The sequence below is a fragment of the Helianthus annuus genome, chromosome 14, assembly GCF_002127325.2.
Source record: "Helianthus annuus cultivar XRQ/B chromosome 14, HanXRQr2.0-SUNRISE, whole genome shotgun sequence".
NCBI lineage: Eukaryota > Viridiplantae > Streptophyta > Magnoliopsida > Asterales > Asteraceae > Helianthus > Helianthus annuus.
This window is the reverse complement of record NC_035446.2, coordinates 74,044,177-74,055,833: the sequence shown is the minus strand read 5'-3', so window position 1 is coordinate 74,055,833 and position 11,657 is coordinate 74,044,177.

Here is an 11,657-nt window from a genome sequence, read left to right as displayed (position 1 = left end):
GATCGACCTTCGATCTGGATATCATCAGTTAAGGATACAAGAAGAAAGCGTACCAAAGACTGCATTTAGAACACGCTATGGACATTACGAGTTTCTTGTGATGCCATTCGGGCTGACGAATGCACCAGCGGTCTTTATGGATCTGATGAACCGCGTATGCAAACCATATCTCGATAAATTCGTGATTGTATTTATCGACGATATCCTGATCTACTCTCAGACGAAAGAAGAGCATGAGCAACACCTCAGGACCATCCTAGAACTACTGAAGACAGAGAAACTGTATGCAAAGTTCTCAAAGTGCGAATTCTGGATTCGCGAAGTACAATTTCTTGGTCATGTGGTGAATGAGAAGGGCATTCATGTAGACCCGTCCAAGATAGAAGCAATAAAGAATTGGGAAGCTCCCAAAACCCCAACTGAGGTTCGCCAATTTTTGGGCTTAGCGGGCTACTATAGGAGATTCATCGAGAATTTCTCGAAAATAGCTCAGCCGCTAACTGCCCTTACACAGAAAGACAAGAAGTATGACTGGGGTGTTAAACAAGAGGAAGCTTTTCAGCTACTCAAAAGCAAGCTATGCGATGCACCAATATTGTCACTACCCGAAGGCTCGGAAGGCTTCGTGGTATACTGTGACGCCTCGCGACAAGGACTAGGTTGCGTGCTCATGCAATGCCAAAAGGCCATCGCTTACGCTTCAAGGTAATTGAAGGTACACGAAAGAAACTATACCACTCACGACCTGGAACTGGGCGCAGTTGTATTCGCCTTGAAAATCTGGCGACATAATCTATACGGTACTCGATGTACAATCTTCACAGATCACAAAAGCCTGCAACACATATTTGATCAGAAGGAATTGAATATGTGCCAGCGGCGATGGGTCGAGCTGCTAAATGATTACGACTGTGAGATTAAGTACCACCCAGGAAAGGCAAACGTTGTAGCGGACGCGTTGAGCCGAAAGGAAAGAATTAAGACCCTACGGGTTCGAGCATTGGAAATGACTATCCGATCGAACCTCACTTCACGTATTCGTGACACACAACAAGAAGCCCTTAAGGTGGAAAACCGCAAAGCTGAATACCTCCGAGGTGCATTGAAGTACATGGCGCCAAATGAAGAGGGAGCCTTATACTTTAAAAAGCGTATTTGGGTTCCGCTCTATGGTGGCCTACGAGAAGTCATCCTTGATGAAGCGCACAAGTCAAGATACTTGATCCATCCCAGATCGGACAAGATGTATCAAGACTTAAAAGAATACTATTGGTGGCCGAGACTCAAGAGCGACGTTGCTGTTTATGTTGGTAAATGCCTAACCTGTGCTAAGGTTAAGGCTGAATATCAGAAACCGTCTCGCCGACTACAACAACCAGAGATTCCCATGTGGAAGTGGGAGCAAATCTCGATGGACTTCATAACAAAGTTACCCAGGACCCCAAGAGGGCACGATATGATATGGGTAATAGTTGATCGATTGAGGAAGTCTGCGCATTTCCTACCAATCCGTGAGAAGGATAGCACTGGAAAGCTTGCTGAGATATACCTGAAAGAAATTGTGACACGTCATGGAGTGCCTATTTCTATTATTTCAGACAGAGATGGACGCTTTGTCTCAAGGATCTGGCAATCATTTCAGGAAGCCTTTGGATCTCAACTAGATCTAAGCACGGCATATCATCCTCAGACAGACGGCCAGAGTGAACGGACTATACAAACATTGGAAGATATGCTTCGCGCATGTGTCATGGATCTAGGCGGCAGCTGGGATACTCACCTACCCTTGGTTGAGTTTTCCTACAATAACAGTTATCATACAAGCATAAAGGTCCAGTCGTTCGAAGCTCTGTATGGCCGCAAGTGCCGATCGCCCCTATGTTGGGCAGACGCCGGTGACAAGCGTATGGTTGGTCCTGAACTAGTACAAGAGACAACCGACAAGATTGCGCAGATCCGAGAGCGCATTAAGGCGGCTCGAGATCGACAGAAGAGTTACGCTGATCAAAAACGAAAACCCTTAGAATTCGAGGTGGGAGACAAGGTGTTGTTAAAAGTCTCACCATGGAAGGGCGTAGCCAGATTCGGAAAGCATGGGAAGCTGAATCCACGATACATCGGACCATTCAGAATCATGGAGAGAATTGGTACCGTGGCGTACAAGTTGGAGTTACCGGAAGAACTTAATGGAGTACATGATACATTTCATGTGTCCAACCTAAAGAAGAGTCCAACACAAGAAAACGTGATCATCCCTGCGGATGAAGTGCATATTGATGACGCCCTCCGATTTACAGAACAACCCGTCGAGGTTACTAACTGGAAAGTCAACAAGACCAGGAGGAGCAGTGTGAAACTTGTCAAAGTACGTTGGAACTCTAAGCATGGGCCCGAATACACATGGGAACGCGAAGACCAGTTCAAGGAAAAGTATCCCCACCTATTCAAAGAGACTCCTGCGAGGGTTAGTTCATCCTGAATTTCAGGACGAAATTCTTTTAACGGGGGGAGACTGAGACAACTGGCACAAAACCGGTAACTTCCGTACACTTTAATTATTATTTAATGACTGCAATTATGTGCTTAAATCTCAACATTGACTAATTAGATGCTAAGCAAGTGAATTCATGCACGTTGTATACTACAAAATATTGCTTCACGCAATCGAGAGCGCTGCGTCAGAAATATTAGTAAACTCACCGGTAAGACACACTGTGTCAACAGAACTGCAGAAAGCAGTCAGACATTAGAATTGAGGCCTAGGTGTAGGTCCTACGACAAAGGTACATTAAAACCCAAGAGTACATATCAGGGTTTAATTTATGGTCGTTACGAAAGCTAAAACACGCACTAAAAGGCACCCGAAACACACTTTAAGTGCAGTACTAATTATGACAAAACTGCGAAACGAACGTTGGTGGCCGCCCGGATAATATTTAATCCCACAAATATTCTGTTATGATTAAAATTTTATTTTAATCAGGTTCGTGTTGAAAAATAAATTAAAACGCTTAAAAACGTTATTTTTTAAGTTTAAGCGCGTACCGGGAGTTCCTACGCGACACAGTGCTTACACTGCAAAACGCAGACAACGCAGAAAACCCAGGAATATGACAGGAATATGCCAGGAATATGCCAGGAATATACCAGGAATATACCAGGAATATGCCAGGAATATGCCAGGAATATACCAGGAATATGCCAGGAATATACCAGGAATATGGCAGGAATATGCCAGGAATATGCCAGGAATATGCCAGGAATATGCCAGGAATATGCTAGGAATATACTAGGAATATGCTAGGAATATGCTAGGAATATGCTATATGGAAGGTCTATAAATACCACCATTCCATCACTCCATCTTCCTCATCACCACACTTCCACTCTCTCCCTCCCTCTCTCTAGAAAAGCTACGGCCAAACACCCCCTCTCAATCCATCAATTTTTTTCGGTTTTGATCACCACATTCCAAGTCCATACAAGTATCAAGGATCCCGTATAAGGAGGCTTGGTGCAAACGGAAGGCGAAGGACCTCACTCTCTTGCTTTTATCCACCCTATTTGCGTCTAGATTCTTCCCTAGCCTCGAGCTAGTGGTATGTTGCTTAAATCACATTCTTGAACTATTTTGAAGTGGTTAATAAGATATGTAACGGTTAAAACTCAAAATCTTACAAGTTGATGTATTAAAATCTACTAAAACACTAATAATGATGATTAAAAGCTCATATGTTGTGTAAATGTTGTAGTAATTGATTTATGTGGTTTTTTGGACCCGATCTATGTTGTGGTAGCTCGGATCATCATTTAACCCGGGTTGGTCATGATCATGGATCATGACATAAGGATGTTTTGAAAGAAACAAGGGTTAAAGGGTGAAACTCTACTACACATGAATCATGAACTTGTGTAAAAAGGAATTTTTCTTGTAAAATGAAGTTCTAAACTAATAGATCTAAAGATCTACAAGTGGTATTTTCGAAACACCAACTGTAAGACGAAACAATGTTTTAAAACCGAACCTTTCATGAACTAGAGGTGTTTTTGTGAACAAACAAGTGTGTGGACACTTGTGTAACAAAAGTTTTAACAAAGAAATAACTTTCATAAAAACCGACTAGAAGTTGTGAAACTTCATATTCTTTAAAAATAAGGTTTTTAAGAAATTAAACTTATTTATAAAGATAACAAGACTTACTACATGTGCTAGTAAATTACTACACATTTTTGTAAATATTCAAGTTCATGCAATGGAGTAATTAGTGAATGTTGTTGATGATTAGTGTTGATAATTGTTGATGTTGATTGTTGACGATTTAAAAGAAAATAAACACATGTTTTGGAAACATGGGAAACCTCCATTTTTAGGGGAAACTCTGTCAAAATTTTTATAAATTTTGACACTTAGAAAAAAATATAAGTTTTTGAAGAACTTATTCCCTAAAAATGTATTTAAAAGTATTACCAAGGTTTCCCTAATTTTTGGTGATAAGAAATGAGGATTTCTTCAAAAATAAAAATGGATATAAGTATGTATATTTTTGAGAGAAAAATATATATTATTTTATCACCAACTTTTGTGCTAAGTGGATATAGTATGTATTATACGTGCTAGCGTATTAAGACTTAAAAATACACATACATCATACAAGATACATAATTCGGGTGCAAAGTTCAAAATACAAGATACTTATATTAATTTTAGAGAAAATAATATAAGTAAGATACTTAGTTAAAAATATAAAATATTTTTAACACAAGAATATATACACAAAAGAGAGTGACTGTACTTGTGCGATGCAAGTCTAGTGACTAACGTTAAGAAAACGCGTATAAGTTACGACGTTAATTAAGCAAATCCGGTGAAGTTTACGACGCACAGGAACGCAAAGTTGTGAGTTCATGCTCCCCCTTTTCTCTTAACTGTTTTCAGTTTTATAACTTCGGGGGTGAAATACATGTTACAAATATTTTTATGTTTAACAAATGGTATGATAATAAAAAGCACACTTGGTGAGAACGAGTACCAAGTGTGTAGCGACATAAGAATACAAGAAACACACTTGGTGAGAAACGAGTACCAAGTGTGATGTGATATAAGAATACGGGAAGCGCGCTTGGTGAGAAACGAGTACCAAGTAGGATGCGCTATGAAAAATGATGCGAGGAATCGTGTCACGAATAGGGTACAGGAGCACCATTAATCAACAATATACCTAGACCGCAGAACAAAAGGTTAGATCTAACGGGTGCCGGGCAGCCACACTCTCGGTGAGGGCGAGTACCGAGTAGTGCTTTTGTGTCTCAGAATATACCAATTAAATGCCTAAGGTTTGGTGACTTCCTATGTCGTGTCACATGTTAATGGCTTTGCAACCCATTAACAATCCTGATACTTACAGGAATACCTTATTTACATAAAACTTCATACTATACTAAAACTTGATGAATACTTGAGTACGTGGGGTACTCAAGAAGATGGGAATTAAACTTGAGTACGTGGGGTACTCAAGAAGAATTTGAATTATACATGAGTACGTGGTGTACACATGAAACTGGATTTATATATGTGAAAACTTGATTTATTCACAAACTATGTTTTCATACAAAGTATACAAACGTGAAATACAAAACTGCATGAATTCACACCAACATTATGTTGACGTTTTTTTTCCAAAACTCACATGTATTTCAGGTAACTAGGATGGATGTGCGTGCGGTCTTACTTATGCTCTTGGATGTCGCTTATGTTTATCTTTAAATAAAGTTGTAAACTTTTAAGACAATGTTTTATGTGACCTAGCGATGTAAACCCTAAACATATGTTTCAAATTATGGTATTTGAAGTTATTTTCATGAGCATATAGTATGTTTACCTTTCGTATGCAATGAGATCCTTTCATGATCACACCTCGTGCTTCCGCCGCAGAAAGGGGTGTGACACATGGGAATGTGGATAAGCATAAGGCACGGCTGGTGGTAAAGGGGTATAATAAAAAACATGGGATCGATTATCATGAAGTATTTGCTCATGTGATTAGATTCGACACAATAAGATTGGTTTTAGCATTAGCAGCACGACATGGATGGTATTTACACCAAATGGACGTCAAGACAGCTTTTCTGAATGGAAAGTTAAATGAACAAGTCTACATTACACAACCAGAGGGCTATGTCAAGAAGGGAGAAGAAAGGAAAGTGTGTCATCTAAAGAAAGCGTTATACGGATTGAAGCATGCTCCAAGAGCTTGGTACAGTCGCATAGATGAATATTTCCAATCACATGGATTTAAAAAATGTGTGTATGAGCACACCTTGTTTATCAAAATAACGAAGGAAGCTCGTATGGTGATATGCTTATATGTAGATGATCTTATCATTGCGAGTGATTCACTTGAAATGATAAATCAGTTTAAATGCTCGATGAAAAGGGAGTTTGAAATGACTGATCTGGGTAATCTTCACTATTTCCTAGGAATGGAAGTAAAACAAGTAAATGGAGACATTATGTTGTCGCAGAGGAAGTATGCTGAAAATTTACTTGAAAGATTTAATATGAAGCACTGTAAGTCCATTTCAACTCCGATGGAATATGGGGAGAAATTATCTAAAGAAGATCTAGGAGAAGATGTGAATGAAAACTTATATAGAAGCCTAGTAGGGAGCCTGATGTACCTGACAAACACACGTCCGGATATTATGTTTGCAGTGAGTAAGATCAGCCTTTTCATGGAGAGGCCAAAAAGAAGCCATTGGGATGCTGGAAAACGCATACTACGATTTATACAGGAAACCATAAATGAAGGACTTATATATTCAAAAGGAAGCAAAGGAAAGTTAATAGGTTTCAGCGATAGTGACTATGCAGGCAATGTGGATGACAGTAAAAGTACCTCAGGTTATGCATTCCACTTAGGTTCAGGGGCAATTGCCTGGCAATCGAAGAAACAGAAAGTTGTTGCACTTTCATCCACTGAAGCCGAATACATAGCACTGTCAATGGCAGGGTGTCAAGCCCCTTACGGCTGAAAGGCATACTGAATGATCTACAGATTAACATGGACTGTCCACCTACCATTCTATGTGATAATAAATCCACTATTAGTCTGGCCAAAGATCCTGTCTACCATGGGAAAAGCAAGCACATTCGAGTGAAATATCATTTTATTCGAGAACTTATTCGAAATGATGAAGTAGAAATCTGTTATTGTTCAACCAAAGATCAAGTTGCAGACATCTTTACAAAGGCACTGCAGCAAAGGGATTTTCTCCATTTTAAGAGACATCTTCACGTTGCACCAATCTAGCTTACGGGGGAGTATTAGATTAAGATATAAGCTAAATATGATTTATATATCGTATGATATAGTTTTACTAGTTTTGTTACAATTATTATGTATTATTTTCTTTTCCTAAGTTATGGCGGTTATCTATGTAAGGCTGCCAAGTATATATGTATCGTATATGTTACAATATCAAATTACCATCTCGAACCCTAGTTTTACAATCTACAAGAACTTTCGGCTCGGAGGTGGGTTGGGGAACATAACAAAATACGATATCATAATAAAAATACATGAATATTACAAAACACACAATGTATACAATGTACTTAAAAAAATAATATACCTGATGAGCTCATTTATATAAGATATCATGTATTTGCCAACTGAACGATAATCATCTAAATATGAATCTAACAAACAACGCTATAAATTTTGATTGCATCAAATTCAGATCAATATGAATTAGAACAAATTCAGTGATATTCATCCAATCCAACGACATGTCGATATGTCATGTGTGTTATAAGTCGGTTTGAAATAGCCAGTCTTCAAAGAGTTTAGAGAAGATAAGAGACGATCTTTGAGACCAAATATGGGTTAATTCATTCCTGCTGAATTTAAACACCACTTGGCTATTTATAGCCTTACAAAGAAATAACTACAAACCCATACACCCAATAATTACTACCACTAACAATTAACTATTGACACGCTAAATATTCAGTGAAAACTAAGGCTGCAGGGTATGGGGCACCATTACCCTTGCCACATCAGCTTTTTAACCATTAATAGTGCCGCTCCCCATACAATGATAGCTATTGGGGGGGGGGGGGCTATTGTGTCGTAGCCATTGCAATAGCGAGCGTTAGCGAGGTCTTGCGTGTGTGTGTTTGTGAAGTCAAACAACCACGGGCGATATTGTTGTTTGTGTATGGGAAGGGGCTCCATCCCATACTATGCTAGCTATTGAGAAGAGACAATAGAGCCCCCTGGTTGATGTGGCGCATACGTGGCACAATGGGAGCCCCTACTACCTCCAAACCATACCATGCCTAACTGCTATGCATGAAAATATATAAGGAAATGCAAGAATGCACGTGCGGAAGTGGCAACGTAGACTACAGACCGTATGTGGAGAGCCACAAATCATCACAAATCATTCAATCTAGTTCAATTTGGAAAGACCTGGAAGGATATTTTTATTAATATCAACATATTAGAAGTATTAGATATATAAACTTAATTATGTTTGTAATTAGTTTGATACTTATATATATTCGATATGTAATACAACTTCACACTCTAGGGATGTGACGCTTGAACGTTCACACCGTTTTAAACGACGGTTGTTCCCGCCATTATTAACCGCCAAACATCTTCGTATATATATGTAATTACAGACAGTTATGTCCGGTACCAAGACATTCAGAATTCACATTCGAATTGTCCATTATTCACTCTTGTTATCCTCTCATTTCCAGTTCTGCATACAATTCCTTTTGTATACCATGAACACCGATCCTAATACTAAGTCTAATTCCGCTGCAATGCCTATTGAATCCCAACATAGTGGTATCAGAGCCATGGTCAAAAAGGAAGAAGAAATTCGTTCGACATCGTCGATGATGCCATGCCAACATTGTTCCGATGAAAGATATGAAAGACAGAAGAAAGTTTCACATGTTAGATTGTGTTACTATTGTCACGAACCCGGACACCGGATCTACTCCTGCAAAGCAAAAGAAAACGACGAGGCCACTCAGTTGATCAGACAAGCGATCAACACAGGAATACAGAGACAAAATGATGAAGTTGTTCACCATCAAGAACTTATTGTTACCGAAACAGAAGGCGGACAATGGGGTGACATATGGTATGTACGTAATGTTTTTACTCATCATTTTGCTGGAAATCTTAATGTGTTTAAAAGGATTAAACACTTAATTGGGGTAGAAACGAGAACAGGGGAAGACAATTTCCTGTTTATTCGGGGTGTAGGGGCCGTAGAGGTTAAATCAGGAAATGAAACATTACGTATACAAAGCGTATTTTACAAACCGGAACTTGATCGCAGTGTGTTAAGCGTGGATCAGTTAATATTACAAGGGTATACGGTTAAGAAATCTGGTGATACATGCAAGATTTATCCCATGTTTTCTGCACCAATTACAAACATGGTGAACGATATAACCGGATTAACCAAAGAAGAAGAAATTGGTACGAAGGAAAAACAGAGAGTGATAGATGAAAGTGCAGTAAACGATGAATACAAAGAGAATTATCTCAATTCGTATTTTGAAGATCTAAATTTATCTTCACAAAATTAAGTAGGCTACTTGAACAATATATAAGGCAAACCAAATTTGTATAAATTAAAGAGTAAATTACATAAAATGAAGAATCACGTACCTTGACAACCTGGATCAATATAGGGATTACCCTCGTAACCACTATTGCATTTACAATGATAACCACGGCCATCTACATCATAGCAGGAACTGTTTCCTTTGCACGAGTTAACCTCAGTTGCACAACTTCCACTGGGTGCGATTACCCAATCAACCACAACGGGCATAGTGGACTCTATCCTCTTTGCAAAGTCTAGATAACTAGTGGATAAATGAGCGGCACCACCAAACTCAAACCTGCCTTCCTCAACAAGAAAGCAATAACCACATTCATTGAAGCGCCACACATCTGAGTGTCTTGTTAAGCTGTGAAGTGTAGCATTGTAATATAAGAGATGGTCGGGTATAGATGTTTGACAACATCCTATATCCGAGCATCGCCCATTAGGCACCACATCTACATTGCGACATAGTCCAAAACAACCACCAGACGACTCGGCTCTATTTGTCCCCATAATGAAAGCATAGTCGTCACAACCAATGACTGTGAACTTGTTCTTTACTGAAAAAGTGAACACCCCATCTCCCCCTAAGTCAACCGATGATCTATATTCACTCACAACCCCACTTTGGTTGTAACATCCATAAGAAACTGTAGTGAAGATGCGCAGCTCTATATCTGAAATGTTGTATATTTCGAGTTTGCCATCTCCAAGAAACAACTTTGGTGGGTTATAAGAAGTGTCGCATGTTAGGTGAAACGAATCGTCTAGGGAACAAGCGGTACCAATACCAAAAGGGTAAGGAACCGTCACATTCCTGCACTGGGTTGGACAACCTGGTTTGGCGGTGTTGTTTGTGGTAGGCATAGCACCTCCCACAGCCATTGTGAAAGGAAATGTAAACAGAAAAAGAATGAAATGAAGAGGCATTACAACGATTTTTTTTTTTTTTTTTTTTTTTTTTTTTGTGGCTGAAGGAAGTGTTCCATTTTCTGTTATTGATGCATCTATTTAAATGCTTTACAACTTGTGTTATGGTTTAATCATTAATGACATACGTACGTTGGTATGGGATACATCATGCTAAAAACTTTGGTCTTCGGGGAGACTATTAAATGTGGTGAGAATAGTAGCCATATAAATATGAACCATGAAATTCTTCGTGTTTGCTTTCAATATTAAGTTATAAAAAATGTCAAACCCAGGTACATGTTGTCAGATTTGCCAGCATTCAAACACGAAATAAATACTGGGACCTTTGACTTGGCAAATGAGGGTAAGTATTCATAGAAACAATGTTGATACTTGCATAAAAGACTAGTAACTAGTTAGTATTGAAATTTCCATTAAGTCGTGGCTCGTTGTCTAAGTCAAACTTTAACCGTATTGATGCCTTGTATACCCCTGGCAACTTCGCTAATCTTAAGTAAACCTAGATTACACCAGATAAATGTTGGAAAATTTCGAAATTGCTTGGATAAATCTGAAGTCGTGTAATCACTTTCAGATCAAACAATTGGAGTGGCTACCAATCTTTGATCGGATAAAATCAGATTTGATTCTAGATTTCTGTATGAGAATTTGATTGAGAGAATTTTGAGGGATTTGACGAACTGCTAATTCGTCTAGGGTTTGGAAAAACGCTTGAGAGAGCGTATTTACAGTTTTCCATAACTGCCTGCAGTTTTTGTTTTGAACAAAAACATCTTTGGTCCCTCATGTTTCAAAAGTGTATATTTAGCCCGAAATTTAATTTCTGATGCATTTTCGACCCCAGTCAGGGGCTGCCGCCCCTTGGACCCCGCTTCTCTCGGGGGCGCTGCCCCCGAACCCACGCCAAGGGGGCGCTGCCCCCTTTGATCCCCCGTTAGTCCCGATGACATTCAAATAAGCTTGCACTCTTATTTGTATGTCACGCGCAATCTCAAATTACACTAAAATATCCAACATACCTCCCCCATTTTAGTGTAATCATAGATTAACTAACTTGTTCACAGCAAGCAAACACAAACTAATGC